Source organism: Limulus polyphemus, unplaced genomic scaffold, assembly GCF_000517525.1.
Source record: "Limulus polyphemus unplaced genomic scaffold, Limulus_polyphemus-2.1.2 Scaffold3000, whole genome shotgun sequence".
Taxonomy (NCBI): domain Eukaryota; kingdom Metazoa; phylum Arthropoda; class Merostomata; order Xiphosura; family Limulidae; genus Limulus; species Limulus polyphemus.
The window spans coordinates 36,376-49,985 of NW_013668610.1; the positions used below are offsets into that span (position 1 = coordinate 36,376).

A 13,610-nucleotide genomic window follows, 5' to 3' on the forward strand; every position below is an offset into this window, starting at 1 on the left:
CACTTTGGGCATTCAAGATTCAGACAATTAGAAAAATAAGTGTGGTATGTGCAACAACCATTTCTTTATAATGGAAGACAATTTTAAATAAAAGTACTCTCCTCACAACAAGAACTCGACTTTTACTGTGACTGTACGTGAGGGTTTGATTATATCTTTATTGATATAATTTCTAAATTTATTACTGAGAAACGGTGGTCCTTTTTTATTCAACAAACGGTACCACTTTAATATAAAAATATTACAATTTAATACTACAATTAGTGATTACTAACACAAACAACCGCCAGTAGGGCCTCGTTTCTGCTAGTATATATAATGTGTGATACTGCACGTAGTAAACAAATCATGAACAGTATCATTACGAGCAAGAAACGTGCTGTATAGCCTAATTTTCTGCAGTAATATTGTAAAATTATTTCTAAGGTCAAGTGATATACCTAATACACCTTTTTTGTGACTTAAAATTTGTTTTGTTTGACTTTCAGAATACCTTTGGTGCAATTTGAGACGAACATCATTAGACCCCGCTCTTCAATAGGTAAGCAACAATGGGACTATTTTTCTCGTGAAAGACTAATTTCACGATTGGTGAGTTAGCGTAAAAAAAAAAACTTGCACAGACATTGATCTTAGATATATAATGGTGATTATTATTTCAGTATTCACAACCTCGGCGATTGACTTGTGTACTCAATCTGATAGTTGGGTTCTAAAAAAAAACTTTAACAGCAGAGATAACGTCATGTAATCTAAGATGGAAACTTTACCCACGAAAGCTGGTGGCCAGATGGCCTTTAGATAATTCCAATCGTTAATTAAATGTTTCGATCTCCATGGATAGTTATATATTATCTTTCGAATTAAAATTGAAAAATGGCCTTATATATTTATCAGTAGAAAGGAAAGCGTTAAAGACTATGATGTTTAATAGATATTATATGAATTAGCTCTTGAAAACAGGTAGCAAAAAAAGTACAAAGATATATTGTGGAAAATTCTAACACGATCTTTGAGGTATCTCCAATAGTAGGAACCACATAGCAGTAGGAATGCATAATGTACAGATTTATCCTCTTATCTGCCAGTCTAATAAACTGCGTAAAAAAGAAAGTGTAGATGTGAATGCTTTAAGCCTACCAACGTGTCACTGTCTACAACCAGTTGTGATTATCAAGATCTTTGGGGTGTTAAGAAAACTTATTCTCCTGAGTTTCGTGTTCGTTCTATATAATGATCGGAATAAAATTTAAACATAGTGAACATCAGACGAAAATATTCGTGAAATTTAATGCTTTAAATATGAAAATTATCTCGATCAAAACTAAGTAGCGTTACACCCCTCCTCCGCCTATTGCTAATCAACAACGCTCAAGTGAAACACTACTTACCTATATATATGTAACACTAACTGTTTTCGTATTTGCTTATGATTCAAACCAGATCGGATATCCGCAGAGTTAATTCTTTAACAACAATATGTAAAAAAAAAACGTATGTAAATAAACCCGAAATTACAACCTACTTTATCATTAGATACTATTACAAAATCAAAAGGTAAGTGAACTTAAAACTTATTAACATAATAAAGATCAAACTTATTCCTACTAAAAACAAATACCAAGTTTAGTTAAAGCTGTCAATTAAACTTTTACATGACTGTATTTGGATATAACGAAAGCTAAAATACATTTTATATAGATATACACTTGATTCTAAAACAAAAAATCTGGTGTTGTCTAGTGGTTAGATTACCGGTTTGTGAATGCAACGGTTCGCTGCCACAAAATTACGTTTCGCACTTTGAGGCCATAGGTGCTTTAGAAAAGTGACTGTGAAATCATGCTTTTCAATAGAATAGCCCAATAATTGGCGATGGGTGATGTTGATTAGTTGCCTTTTAGCCGCCTGTCAGTTCAAAATTAGAGCTGGCTAGCGTAGTTAGCCGGAATGTTGCTCTTCACGAATATTCGAAACAAACTTAGTAAAGTTACTGATTAAGTTTTTACAAAAATCTTGAAAATTAATCCACTTCTCCTTGATTTTTCATACTTTTTCGTCAGTTTGTTTCCCAATATGATTAGAACAACTATATTCACAATATAAGGATTAGCGATACACTTATTACTGTCAAGGAAATTTTAATTTAAGCTGTAGGGATTCAAAGTTTGATTTTAGAATGTCGTTGTATTTACGATGGAGTCCTATGTACTTCGTCCTCTAGTGGGTCAGCGATAAGTTTACAAACTTATAACGCCAAAATCCAGAATTCGATTCTCCTCGGTGGGCAGAGTGCAGAAAGTTCACTGTATAGCTTTGCACTAAAAACACAACAACAACAACTTAGTTATAACAAGATTTTTAAAAGAGTGAATCCGAAAATGTTCCATTTCTATTGAATTGACATTATTATGTTCACTTTGAGATCCAACTTAAGCTTATTCCAACTCGCAACGGATTCGAAGTTTGACTAACGCGTTAAAATTACTTAAGGCACAAGTAAGAAGATGTGCTTAGTTTTTAATCGACAAAAAATGAACATTCTTTGTTTTAAGTTATAGGCTGATTAATATTTAAGAAAACAAAACAAACTTAGAGAAGTTTTGTTATCCCCCTCATTGATTTGTTTTTGACAAGATTCTGTTAGTTGTGAGTAGCCATCGTCCTATTTATGGGTGCAAAGCGTGAAAAATGTCCATTTAATGATCCAAATCGTGAAAGTTTCATGTTTATTGATGCAAAGCTGAACGTTGGTAACTATGTGTGACAGTATAAGCTTGTTTAACCACATTTGTTCCTTAGTTTGTGAGGTAAGCGAATAGGTACCCAAGACTTGCATATATATACCTCTAAAACAAAAATGCAGTTTATTGTATTCAGTTTTGTGAACTGTACCTTGGCTTTATTTGTTTTGTTCTTGTGTGTCATAACATTACACCGTTATATTAAACTCTAGTTCTTTCACAAGAAAGAAAAGGCATGATATTAAATATTGTTTCTAGAAATACGTTAACATTCATTAAATCGATATCAGTGAACCTGAGCGATAACTGTTATGTTAGATGTTTGTCAAAGATCTTATACTTGACCTTTATTATGTTGTCAAACTGCGCACTAAAGTTATCTAGATTGGAACAATTTTGTCTTATCACGTTAGGCGGAGTTCAGCGTGATTGGAACAGATAACATGTATATATAGATTTACCATAAGTTGTGTTTCGACAATATAACAAGTGTTCTTGAAAAAAAAGGGAAAAAAATCAACTTTATTAAAGTAAAAGCATCTGAAATTCAAATATAAATCTTACTGATTTGAAAAACGAAATCATAGACGATAGTCCTACAAAAAGATATTGATTAAAGTTGTTGATCATATGTATATGTACTCGATGTTAACTTTATCTGTTCCGTTTTCCTTATCATAACTAAAGTATACTGTTTATGGTGTTATGGGTCAAACCATTGATTTCTTGGCGTTAGGAAAACACCTTTGTGTAAACAAGTTAAACATTATGATTTCGGTTGGGATTATTTGAAATTTATAGTCCCACTGGTAAATCAGTTGTAAAAAAAAATGAAAAATAATTGGGAATTTAAAAAACTGCAAGTAGGGATTGTAAAAGTAAAGAAACAAGGCTAGAAATACTGTAGACATTATTTACTCAAACTACAAACCTCTATTTTGTTTCCATGCTGTTACCTAGAATTTTAATTATCTTGTTTGTTGGCTTTTTTTTTATGCTGAACTATGGGCGAAGGATTACTTGATACGGTAATGATAATAAACATAACTAGTAGCTAGCTGATACGGTTCGTGATGGTTTAATGTTAAGCTGCAGCTGGAGATTGTCATGGAGATTCGTTTGAGAATATGGTGAGCATTTATAGTTTCTGTGTAACTAACTTCTTTATATATAATGCACAGAAATGGGCAAATATATGCTTAGACTAAGACACAACTCCCACTAAGCGCTTATAAAATTTTACCAGTAGAAAAGCAGCCTTTTAAAATAAAACATGTACGTCTAAAACATCGTTTTAAATAAACCTTCGTGTCTTTTATAGTAATTATTCTAGGAATGTGTATGATAAAATTTAATATAACGTGTATATTTTTTATTTTTTTACTTCTTCACTTCATATATAATATAAAGGTCGGCATCCTAAAGACACCGATTTTATAGTATACAAAGCAGTGAGTATCTACATGTTATTCATTTAATGTTCGTCTATTATTGGCTGGTAATTCCTGTTTCACCCTGCACTTAAGCTTTTCAAAGGAACCCTAGAAAGCTAACTTCAAGGGGGTAATGATAACATCGTTTACACTAGAATTATGATGTTTTTTTTAGCATATGTAAAATATAGAAGAAACAAATCACCTTTTCAATACCCCTACGACCTTCGCAGTACCTTATTTGGTAATCTACAAAAGGTTTGGATGCAATACACCAAGCCGTCTTTGTTGTAGGCTGGCAAGAGAATAATATGAAGAATTATACAAGAAGCCGCTCTGATCGGATTTTCTTTTCCTTTTAAGTCTAACATCCTTGCATTTTGTGCATTTATATATATATGTACAGCCATAGCTGTCACTAGCAAATGTTTTAAATGTTGTTTAAACTGGATCTTTACTGTTTAAGGTGCTTTTTGCTCGAACGTTCTATTACGTTTTGTGTAATTCCTTGCGATCACTATCATGAACCACTTGTTACAATGCGCCTTTTGAACTAAACACGTAGATAAATATACTTTTAGATTGTTTATAGAAATCAAATGTACTGAAACAAAAATCTCTCATTGTATGATCGATTGAATGGTAATTTACCCTTATAATAAAAACAAACAAACATCGCAAGTCAGATTTTGTTAGATATCGAACGATATCTTTACTTGAGAAAAGCAGGTGTTCGTGTCCGTTTATAACTGGCGAATAACTGAACCAATTGTCATCAAACTTAATATGTACCCTTTAAGTCGCCATGTGAGTGATGTAGTTGAATTGGCGTTCGGATCTGGTCACCCTGGAGAGTGTTTCATCCTTGTGAGTTGAACGGATACGTCAGCTAGTACGTATGTTAAGTAAAGCAAAGGCATTAAAATTGTGATAGTGGTTCAACAACGGGAAACTTACTAAATATACATAAACTTATTTATTTCTTCGTTAGTGAAACATGAAACTACCAGTTGAAACTCAGATATCATGCTATAAATATGTATGAATATAAACAACAGATGTAGTAATAATCCATATAATTGTTATCGAATAGATTTTAAGATACTGTGTTTTGATTTTCGTATTTATTTATAAATTACATAATACACAGACATTGCCGAGGTACTTAAGAGAAAATTGACGATAGCAAAAACACTGCAATAGACCTAGCATGGCCTGGTGGTTATGGCGTTCGATTCGCAATATGAGGGTCGCGGATTCGAATCCCCGTCACACCAAACATGCTTGCCTTTTCAGCAGTGGGGGTGCTATAATGTGACGGTCAATCCAACTATTCCTTAGTAAAAGAGTAGCCCCAGAGTTGGCGGTGGGTGGTATTGGCCTTCTATCTAGTCTTATCACTAGGGACGGCTAGTGCAGATAGCGTTACCTTTGCGTGAAATTCAAAACAGTCCAAACGTTCGTTCGTTATCATAATTATGTTAAATGGCCAAAATTTTGTCAAAATTATCTAGTTTCTAATTTGACTTAAGAAGTTCAAATTTTCACGCGTTTATTGTTTGTTAGTATGATGAGTATAAAATTAAAAGCAAACAGAAAAATTGAGGCTTTCTTCAAGAATCGAAACGACTTCAACCCTATGTGCGATTATTCTATTATACAGGGTGTATAAAAATCTGGAAATTATAGGCACTTCAATGCTGCACTTGTAATTCGAAACAAGTTTGGAGACGGTATTTCCATTCTCTTTGAACACTGAAGTATATTCGTGTCATTGTCAATGGTCCGACACTCGTCACGAATTCGTTGTTTCAGATGTTCGGTGTCCCTGATTTTCTCTTTGTACACAGATGCCTTCACCAGTCCCCAGAAAAAGAATTAAATTAAACTCGACAGCAACCTTCCGTTGAGACCAACATTTTCTACCACAGAGCAGGATTAACTGGATCTTTTCATGCTTTGACAGCGCCATAATCAGTGACGTATCTGAAATTAAGAATGGCTGCAAATCACCTGTGGTTCCAGACTTTTCGTACATCGTGTATATTGTTACGAGGACAAAGTATAAATCTCATTTTGTCCTTTCAAATGGATTTTAGGCCTGTAAATAATAAACATGTATTAGATAACTACAATGACATTAATTATGCCAACTTTAAAAAATTTAAAGACAATCCTGAGTAGTAAAGTGTTAAAAAAAAGAACTTGCATGCATTTTTCATGTTTAAACATTATATATATTATAAATCGTTTCTGAATTATGGTATTTTCTGTTATATCACCAACGTTTGTAATAAAAAAGAAACTTCTAGCCAGGTTATTAGGTGGATAGTGTGTGCTTTCTGAACCCATTTTGGCATAAAAGTATAACCTATATACTTTTGTTGCTAAGCAACATAACATAAAAGCCATTGTTGGAACCCATTGTTATCAAAACGCACTGGGTTTTCTATATATAAGAAACCACTTCTTTCTATGTGGTTTTTTGCTAGCTTGCCTCATTAAACATATGCGCACACGCATGCGTGTGCGCGCACGTGGATAAGTAATAATATCTAGGTGCACACCCTCTGGGTTCACTTAGTATGGGTGCAAAATTTCAGGTTTCTAGGTTCTTTCCTCTTGGAGTTATGGCGGTACACAGACACGCACGTCCACATGCATACACACACGTGCATGTCTGTCTGTCTGCCTGTCTGTGATTTCTACTTGTAATATAAAGAACCACTTCTTTCCTGTGTGGTTTTTCGTTAGCTTGCCTCATTAATAAGATGCACAAGCGTGTGGATAAGATAATACCCAGGTGCACACCCTCAGGTCTACTTAGTATGGGTGCACAATTTCAGGTTTCTAGGTCTTTTTTTCTTGGAGATATGGCGATCACATTTCTCTTCTATGTGTTTTTTTTTCGCAAAAAAAGATGCACATGCGATCATGCATGTAGATAAGTAATAATATACAGGTGCACACCCTCTGGGTCTATTTAGTATGGGTGCAAAATTTCGGGTATCTAGGTTCTTCCTTCTTGGAGTTATGGCGGTCACATACAGACACACAGATGTGTAATTTTATTATTATTATAGATTGTATTTCATACACGTAAGCATGGGGGTGTATGTGTAATCGTAAATCATAAATTACATTCTTACATCTATAAAACATTTGTAAAAGGTGTAGAAAAACTGCCTCAAATACCATCAAAATGCACGATTTTTCAATGAAAATTACACAATTTTCGAAAGTACATGCTTTCAGTGTGGCTTCGTCGCTCGCTTCCCTTTTCTCCCTAAAGTAGTAACTCCATTTATAAATTTCTGCCTACACCCCTGTATTATTTTACAATTTTTACAATACTTGTTATGCTGTTCACTCATAAATACCATTAAAAAGGACGAAAGGAGTCCATATTCATGTATTTATTCTGCATGTTTATACTGAGCACTGGCATTTATTTAGAAATTCACTTCTGTATTTACGTTAAAAGGTTTTATAATACGCAGGCAGTGCAATGAATTAGTTAACTTCTAACAATAGCGACATCTTTTGGTGACATAGAAGCTTCCGTTTACTTGTTGTACAGTGGATTTTATTTCCAGTGTTCGGATGCATTATAGCCTTTTCGTGTAACTCGATTTGGTTGATGTGTCTTTTGGAGTAGACTAGTGTTATTATTAAGGGTGCATATCTCATCATAGTAGTCGATACGATACGTATCTAGATACAGAAGTTTTACCAACGGTTTGTTACAAAGTTTGACAGTTTTGTCTGTAATTTATTATCTATATTACTAACATTGTCTTATTTAAGTACTTCACACTTTACAGTGCTTTTTCAAATTCTCAGGTTTGATCGACTAAATGGCAGCTGGCAAGAGAAGTAAAATAAGAAAAAAATTAATATCTGTATCTATTTTGTTATTGTTAATTTGTTACGTTACTTTGCATGTAATGTTTTTGATAAAATACATGAAGACAACATGTAGTACTCAATACTCATCTTCCTTTATCGAATCATTAATTTTTAGCAAAAATACTTTATTAGGAATTCTGATTTTTTCTGTATAAAAGACTTGTAATGTTTACTAAAAGCTTGCCAAATTTCGTGAAGATTTATATATCGTATTGGACGATGTATCGATCCAGTCGTATTACATTTAGTTGTAATGTATGGCTTGGTACGTAGCTAGGACTACATTGTTATGGAGACACAAAACAAATACAGTATCACCTGCATTAACAGAATAAATTTAGTCTGTCAAAATGTAGAAATCCTAAAGTGTTGGGTCAACATTATCTCGACATCGTGAAGAAACTTTACAGGAATTATCGATAATTTTATTGTTTAGAAAAGGTTTCTTTTCGGAGGGTTTGCACTTTTCTCTGTGCGTTGTGAATGCTGTACTGTGTGTTAGAGGTATGCTAAACCAGTTACAACGTAAGAAGCACGATCCTCTTTTATAGTGTATAGGGGATTAATCGGATTTCTGAGCAAGTGAACCGACCGTAAGTAAATCACCTTGTATTGCACGTGCCTGTACCAGCATGATAAACAACAGCATAGGTCTTACGAGATATTCTTTAGAAACAGGCTGTGTATTACATTTCTCATACGTATTAAAGTATCGTATGCGCGTGTGCATGTAATTCATGTGTTGACAGTATTTATATAAATACTGTTTGTTCACACTTTAGCCTATTAATGTAACCATGTATGTTTAATAAAGGTTAGATAATTCAACTTCTCAAGTTTGGATTGTGAATAGTAACAATTTCTTTGACCAAGTTATTGTACGTACTGTTTTACTAAACTATTTAATGTATTTTATATATATTGGTATACTGCAGAGGTTCTGAGAACAGTGCATTACTCAAAATATAAGATAGTTCAAACCTTTTTACTTCTTGTACACGAAATTAGTTGAAGATTAGGGTCGATATGATCACGAACAGTCAGGGTACCCAGCTAATGAAAGAAAGCATTAAAATTATTATAAGGACAGTATATTGGATTTATATTTATTTAAATCAGCTGTATTCATTACTAGGTTGATCTTGAGGTCTGATATATAAAGGTACTTTAACCAGGAGTTCATATTAATGAACAAATCATGATGGTACTGCAAAGATAGGTGTTGAAGGACCGTTGTCAATTGACGTCATTAATTAGAAAAGCCTTTCAAGTAGAGCTTGATCGTTTAGTTTTCTCAGTTTCTCTCAATATATTAGAAACGAAAGGGACTTTAACAGTTTTTTGTTGTTTTCATGGGCGAAGCAAACATATCAAAATTAAATTATTTTTACTCGTTATATTTTAATAAGTTATGATTTCAAATTCTGAAGCTGCCACACTCCCATTTGTCTGCAGTTACTTATTTAATACTTTCAGTTTGTGTAATTGTCACAACCTTGACTGAGTTTCAAGCAAGAATTAAGTTGTTTCAATTCACAAGCTCGAACCGAAAAGATTTTAATTGCTTGAAAACAGTACTAATAGACAAGAATGACCCCAAGTTTGAATTTAATAAATTAATTTGTTTCAATCCACAAGTTGGAATCGAAAATATTTTAATTGCTTGAAAACAGTACTAATAGACAAGAATGACCCCAAGTTTGTTTCAAAGACGTTTCTCATACAAATTAGCCTTTACTCGGATTGCCTTGAGTTTGATAACACGACGAATACCTTCGTTAATTCTTTTTTTCATGTAATATAGTTTTATTTTTAAGAACTCTTTGAAATTTTAGACTCATGAAGTTTTTAATGACATTAATTACGTCATGACTTGATATATCGTTTTTCAGTATTGAATTGCTTCGATTGTTAGGTTTGAACTGATTTCTTCTGAAATTAGCAACAAGTGAAATAAAATATGTTGTGGTATGGTTACCTATCAAGTACATTTTATCAAGTGCATCGTATGTTTAGGAGAGATTTTTAGTTTCGTAATAGCTATTATCTTATCTTCGTTTTTTCACATATAGTCCTGTTCATATCGATTACCTTTCTCTTCAATGTCGGGTTGAAATATAATAATAAAAGTATCTATCGATGTGATTCAGTTTCTGTAAACACGCATTTTTGTAACCACCATCGATGTGAGTCACTTTCTGTAAACACGCATTTTTGTAACCACCATCGATGTGAGTCAGTTTCTGTAAACACGCATTTTTGTATCCACCATCGATGTGAGTCAGTTTCTGTAAACACGCATTTTTGTATCCACCATCGATGTGAGTCAGTTTCTGTAAACACGCATTTTTGTATCCACCATCGATGTGAGTCAGTTTCTGTAAACACGCATTTTTGTAACCACCATCGATGTGAGTCAGTTTCTGTAAACACGCATTTTTGTATCCACCATCGATGTGAGTCAGTTTTTCTCCACAATTGATACGAATAGCTTAAACTGAAATCTTTCGAGCGTCTTCGAGACAAAAATTTGCATCTTTAGTTTGAATATTGTCATATGTTTATGAATATCATTTATAATACTTTCGAGCTTAGAGAAAGTTCTACACCATTGTTAAACTTTTATTTGACACTGAAAATCGCGTACACAAAACTTCAAATTTGATTTTGACGCTTTTCACTAGGATGGTGATAACTGTCAGTTGCTCAGTATTTTTATCTTTTCCTTTTGATGGCAACAATTTTATTGAAATGCTACGTGGAGTAACTGTATAGCTGGGGAATAACATCACACGTGTATATCTTTATAATCAAAATAATTCAGTAAACATTATGAAAGCAAAAACGTGTCCTATACCACCATTAATTCTTTTGAAACGGATATTGCATTTATAAAGCTCATCTAGTATTTAATTTTTGAAGTCAAAATGAACTTAGGGTTGTGGCAATTATTCACAGCAGAAATACCTTTTATTTCCAGTTGCCCGTGTTTTCATAAATCAGAAGGAAGAAAAGCGCATTGTTAGAAACATTTGTCAAAGTCGTAGTATGGCTTAGGCTATGATGTTGATATGGTCGTCTGTACCAGTTTTCAGTAATTCAAGATTTGCCAACCTACAACCCATCACACGAATATCGATTGACGCTTATAATGCCTGTACATCCTATTATTCCCTTTGTTGGACGTCGGTCTGTTGTACAATTTGAGCATTGGAAAAAAAAAGAAGCTTTTATTAAAACTCCATCCTGGCCAGCTGTCTCCCGCTGAGAAGAAAATAGTTGTTGTTATGGTATTTATAGAATGAATAGGTTGCCAAAAAAGTCACTTTATTACTCATGACCTTTTGTGTATATTTTATCTAGAACGAGGAAATGATATAGATGTCACCTTAACGCTTAGAAACCGGTTGTGACGTCACTGCATACTAAAGTCACACCTCTGTTACCTTTTTAAAGCAGTTAACCCAACAAATCCTGTTGACATCCGATCAAATGTTTGTGGTTCGGAAGTTCTTTAATATAGTACAGTTGTGGATCCCCAGAAGCTCTTCTTAGACGACCTTTGTTTTTCCTGAAGGTCGTAATTATGGTAAAATAATTACACTTATGTTCAGAAAATTTTCATAATGGTAGTGTGGCGCTTGTAATTCAGATGTTCTAAATATGGAATAAAAGTGCCAGTGCGGACATTTGGGGTGCGAGCAGTCACATCTTCAATAATTTTGAGGCGTTATTGGAAAAAAAAAAGTGTAACTTTAAAGGACGTAAATCACAAGGATCACTCAATGCATATTGTGTTATATGAATTTATATAGCACTTATTTGAATAACGAATACATATGTACAATTGATAACGTTTATGTCTTACATAACATAGATTAATGTTCTTTTTTTTCAACATTTGTTTATAAAGCTAAGAGAACAAGTTACGATAACATTTAAATGAATATGAATATCCCCGACTGTCATGAATAATAAACATTCGAAAACATTATCAGTTGAAGGTTATCTATGCAAATTGAAATATACAAAGCAACTAAAGTAGTTATGTTCTAATAACTTCAGGTACCCTAATATTATAATGTCCAAAATGAGTTCTTCAAATGAACAGAACATTATGAGACGTAAACATCTAAAATATAGGTGCTTCAAAACTATACGATAATGAGCCCAGAAATTGTTTTTTTTTAATTATCTGCATCAAACAAAGGTACTTTTGATAATATGTTTAAAAATGTTTTAAATATACAATTAACGTGTGCCTCGGTGGGACAGCGGTAGGTCTACTGACTTACAACGGGGTTCGATTCCACGCGTAGCCTAATGTGGCTTTGTTAAAGAAAAACAAAAAAGAACTATACCAATCAACGTGTATTCATTCCACAACAAAGTTGCTCAATTATATGTAAACCAATAAATGTTCCCCCAAGATAAATTCCCTACTGTCCTGACCTTTGGGCCTTGACATCCCTGTTTGCACCCCTAATGATTTCAAATATATCCATAAATTTTTGATCACAGAACATGTTCATTAGTTTTCATATATGATAAAACAGATGACACGCTCATGTTTAGATTATTCATAATGGTAGCAGATTTTAAGCATTTGAATATGTAAGTAAGTTATGTGTTCACTTGTGTTTCGATATGTTTGCTTAATGACAACAATACTACTCCAATTTCATATTTATAAGTGTAAAAAAAGAAAGTAGGAATGGGAGCACCAAAAAGTAAGGAAACAAGGTAGGAACGGGCGGGATATAAACACAACACTTTGTGGCTTTTGACATGGTGCATCCTCAAAGTGAGTATGACCATCTTTCCTCCCATTTCTACTTCGTGTGCTTTTTGTAACTTGGTAATTGTTCAAACTAAATGAAAGGTGTACTTAGCTAAATTTCCCTGTTGTAAATATTGTTTCTGCAACCAAGTACAGGTACATGTATGTAATAAAATTACGTGACCACAACGAAATGCAAGATATCATAAGGGCGATGTTGTAAGTTTGACAGGAAGCATCCAATAGTCATAATTTGCTTATGGGAGACATTATTATTTGATTGGTAAGGAGCAGGCTAAAAGAATGGTGTCGAAACTGCTGTTTTTTGAAATTTTGAAATTTTTTGGGTATTCAGAAAGGATTAGGTACTGATAAAACTCAAATCAAGTCTATAATTAGATCCAAGTTCAAAGTAGAACACGAAGTAGGAATGGGCGGAACGGTGGCCACACCGACTTTGAGGTTGCACCATGTCAAAAAACACCAACTGTTGTAATGTTATCCCGCTCATTCTTGTCTTGTTAACTTAATTTTTAATGCTCCCATCCCTACTTCTTAAATTTTTTATTTAAAAATGTTTTACGCTTGTCTTGTAGATTTTTTGGTGCTAAGTCTCGAGAGTGACTGGGCTCTAGGCCTATCCTTCTCGTAGGTTTTCTTAGAGCTATCTCTCGACATTTCCTGGCTTTGGCTGGTATATTTGCTATAGTTTTTCTTCCATCTAGCCAGGGTGGCAGCTTTTTG

At 33.6% G+C, this 13,610-nt stretch overlaps 1 protein-coding gene across 1 annotated transcript in view; it reads left to right on the plus strand.

Moving 5' to 3' along the window:
- Nucleotides 1-13,610, plus strand: part of LOC106468417 (putative polypeptide N-acetylgalactosaminyltransferase 9) — a 111,998-nt gene that overhangs the window by 4,668 nt on the left and 93,720 nt on the right. Inside the window, exon 2 of the mRNA XM_022396754.1 lies at nt 489-541. The gene's annotated coding sequence lies outside the window, so the exon portion shown is untranslated. The remainder of the gene's footprint in view (nt 1-488; nt 542-13,610) is intronic.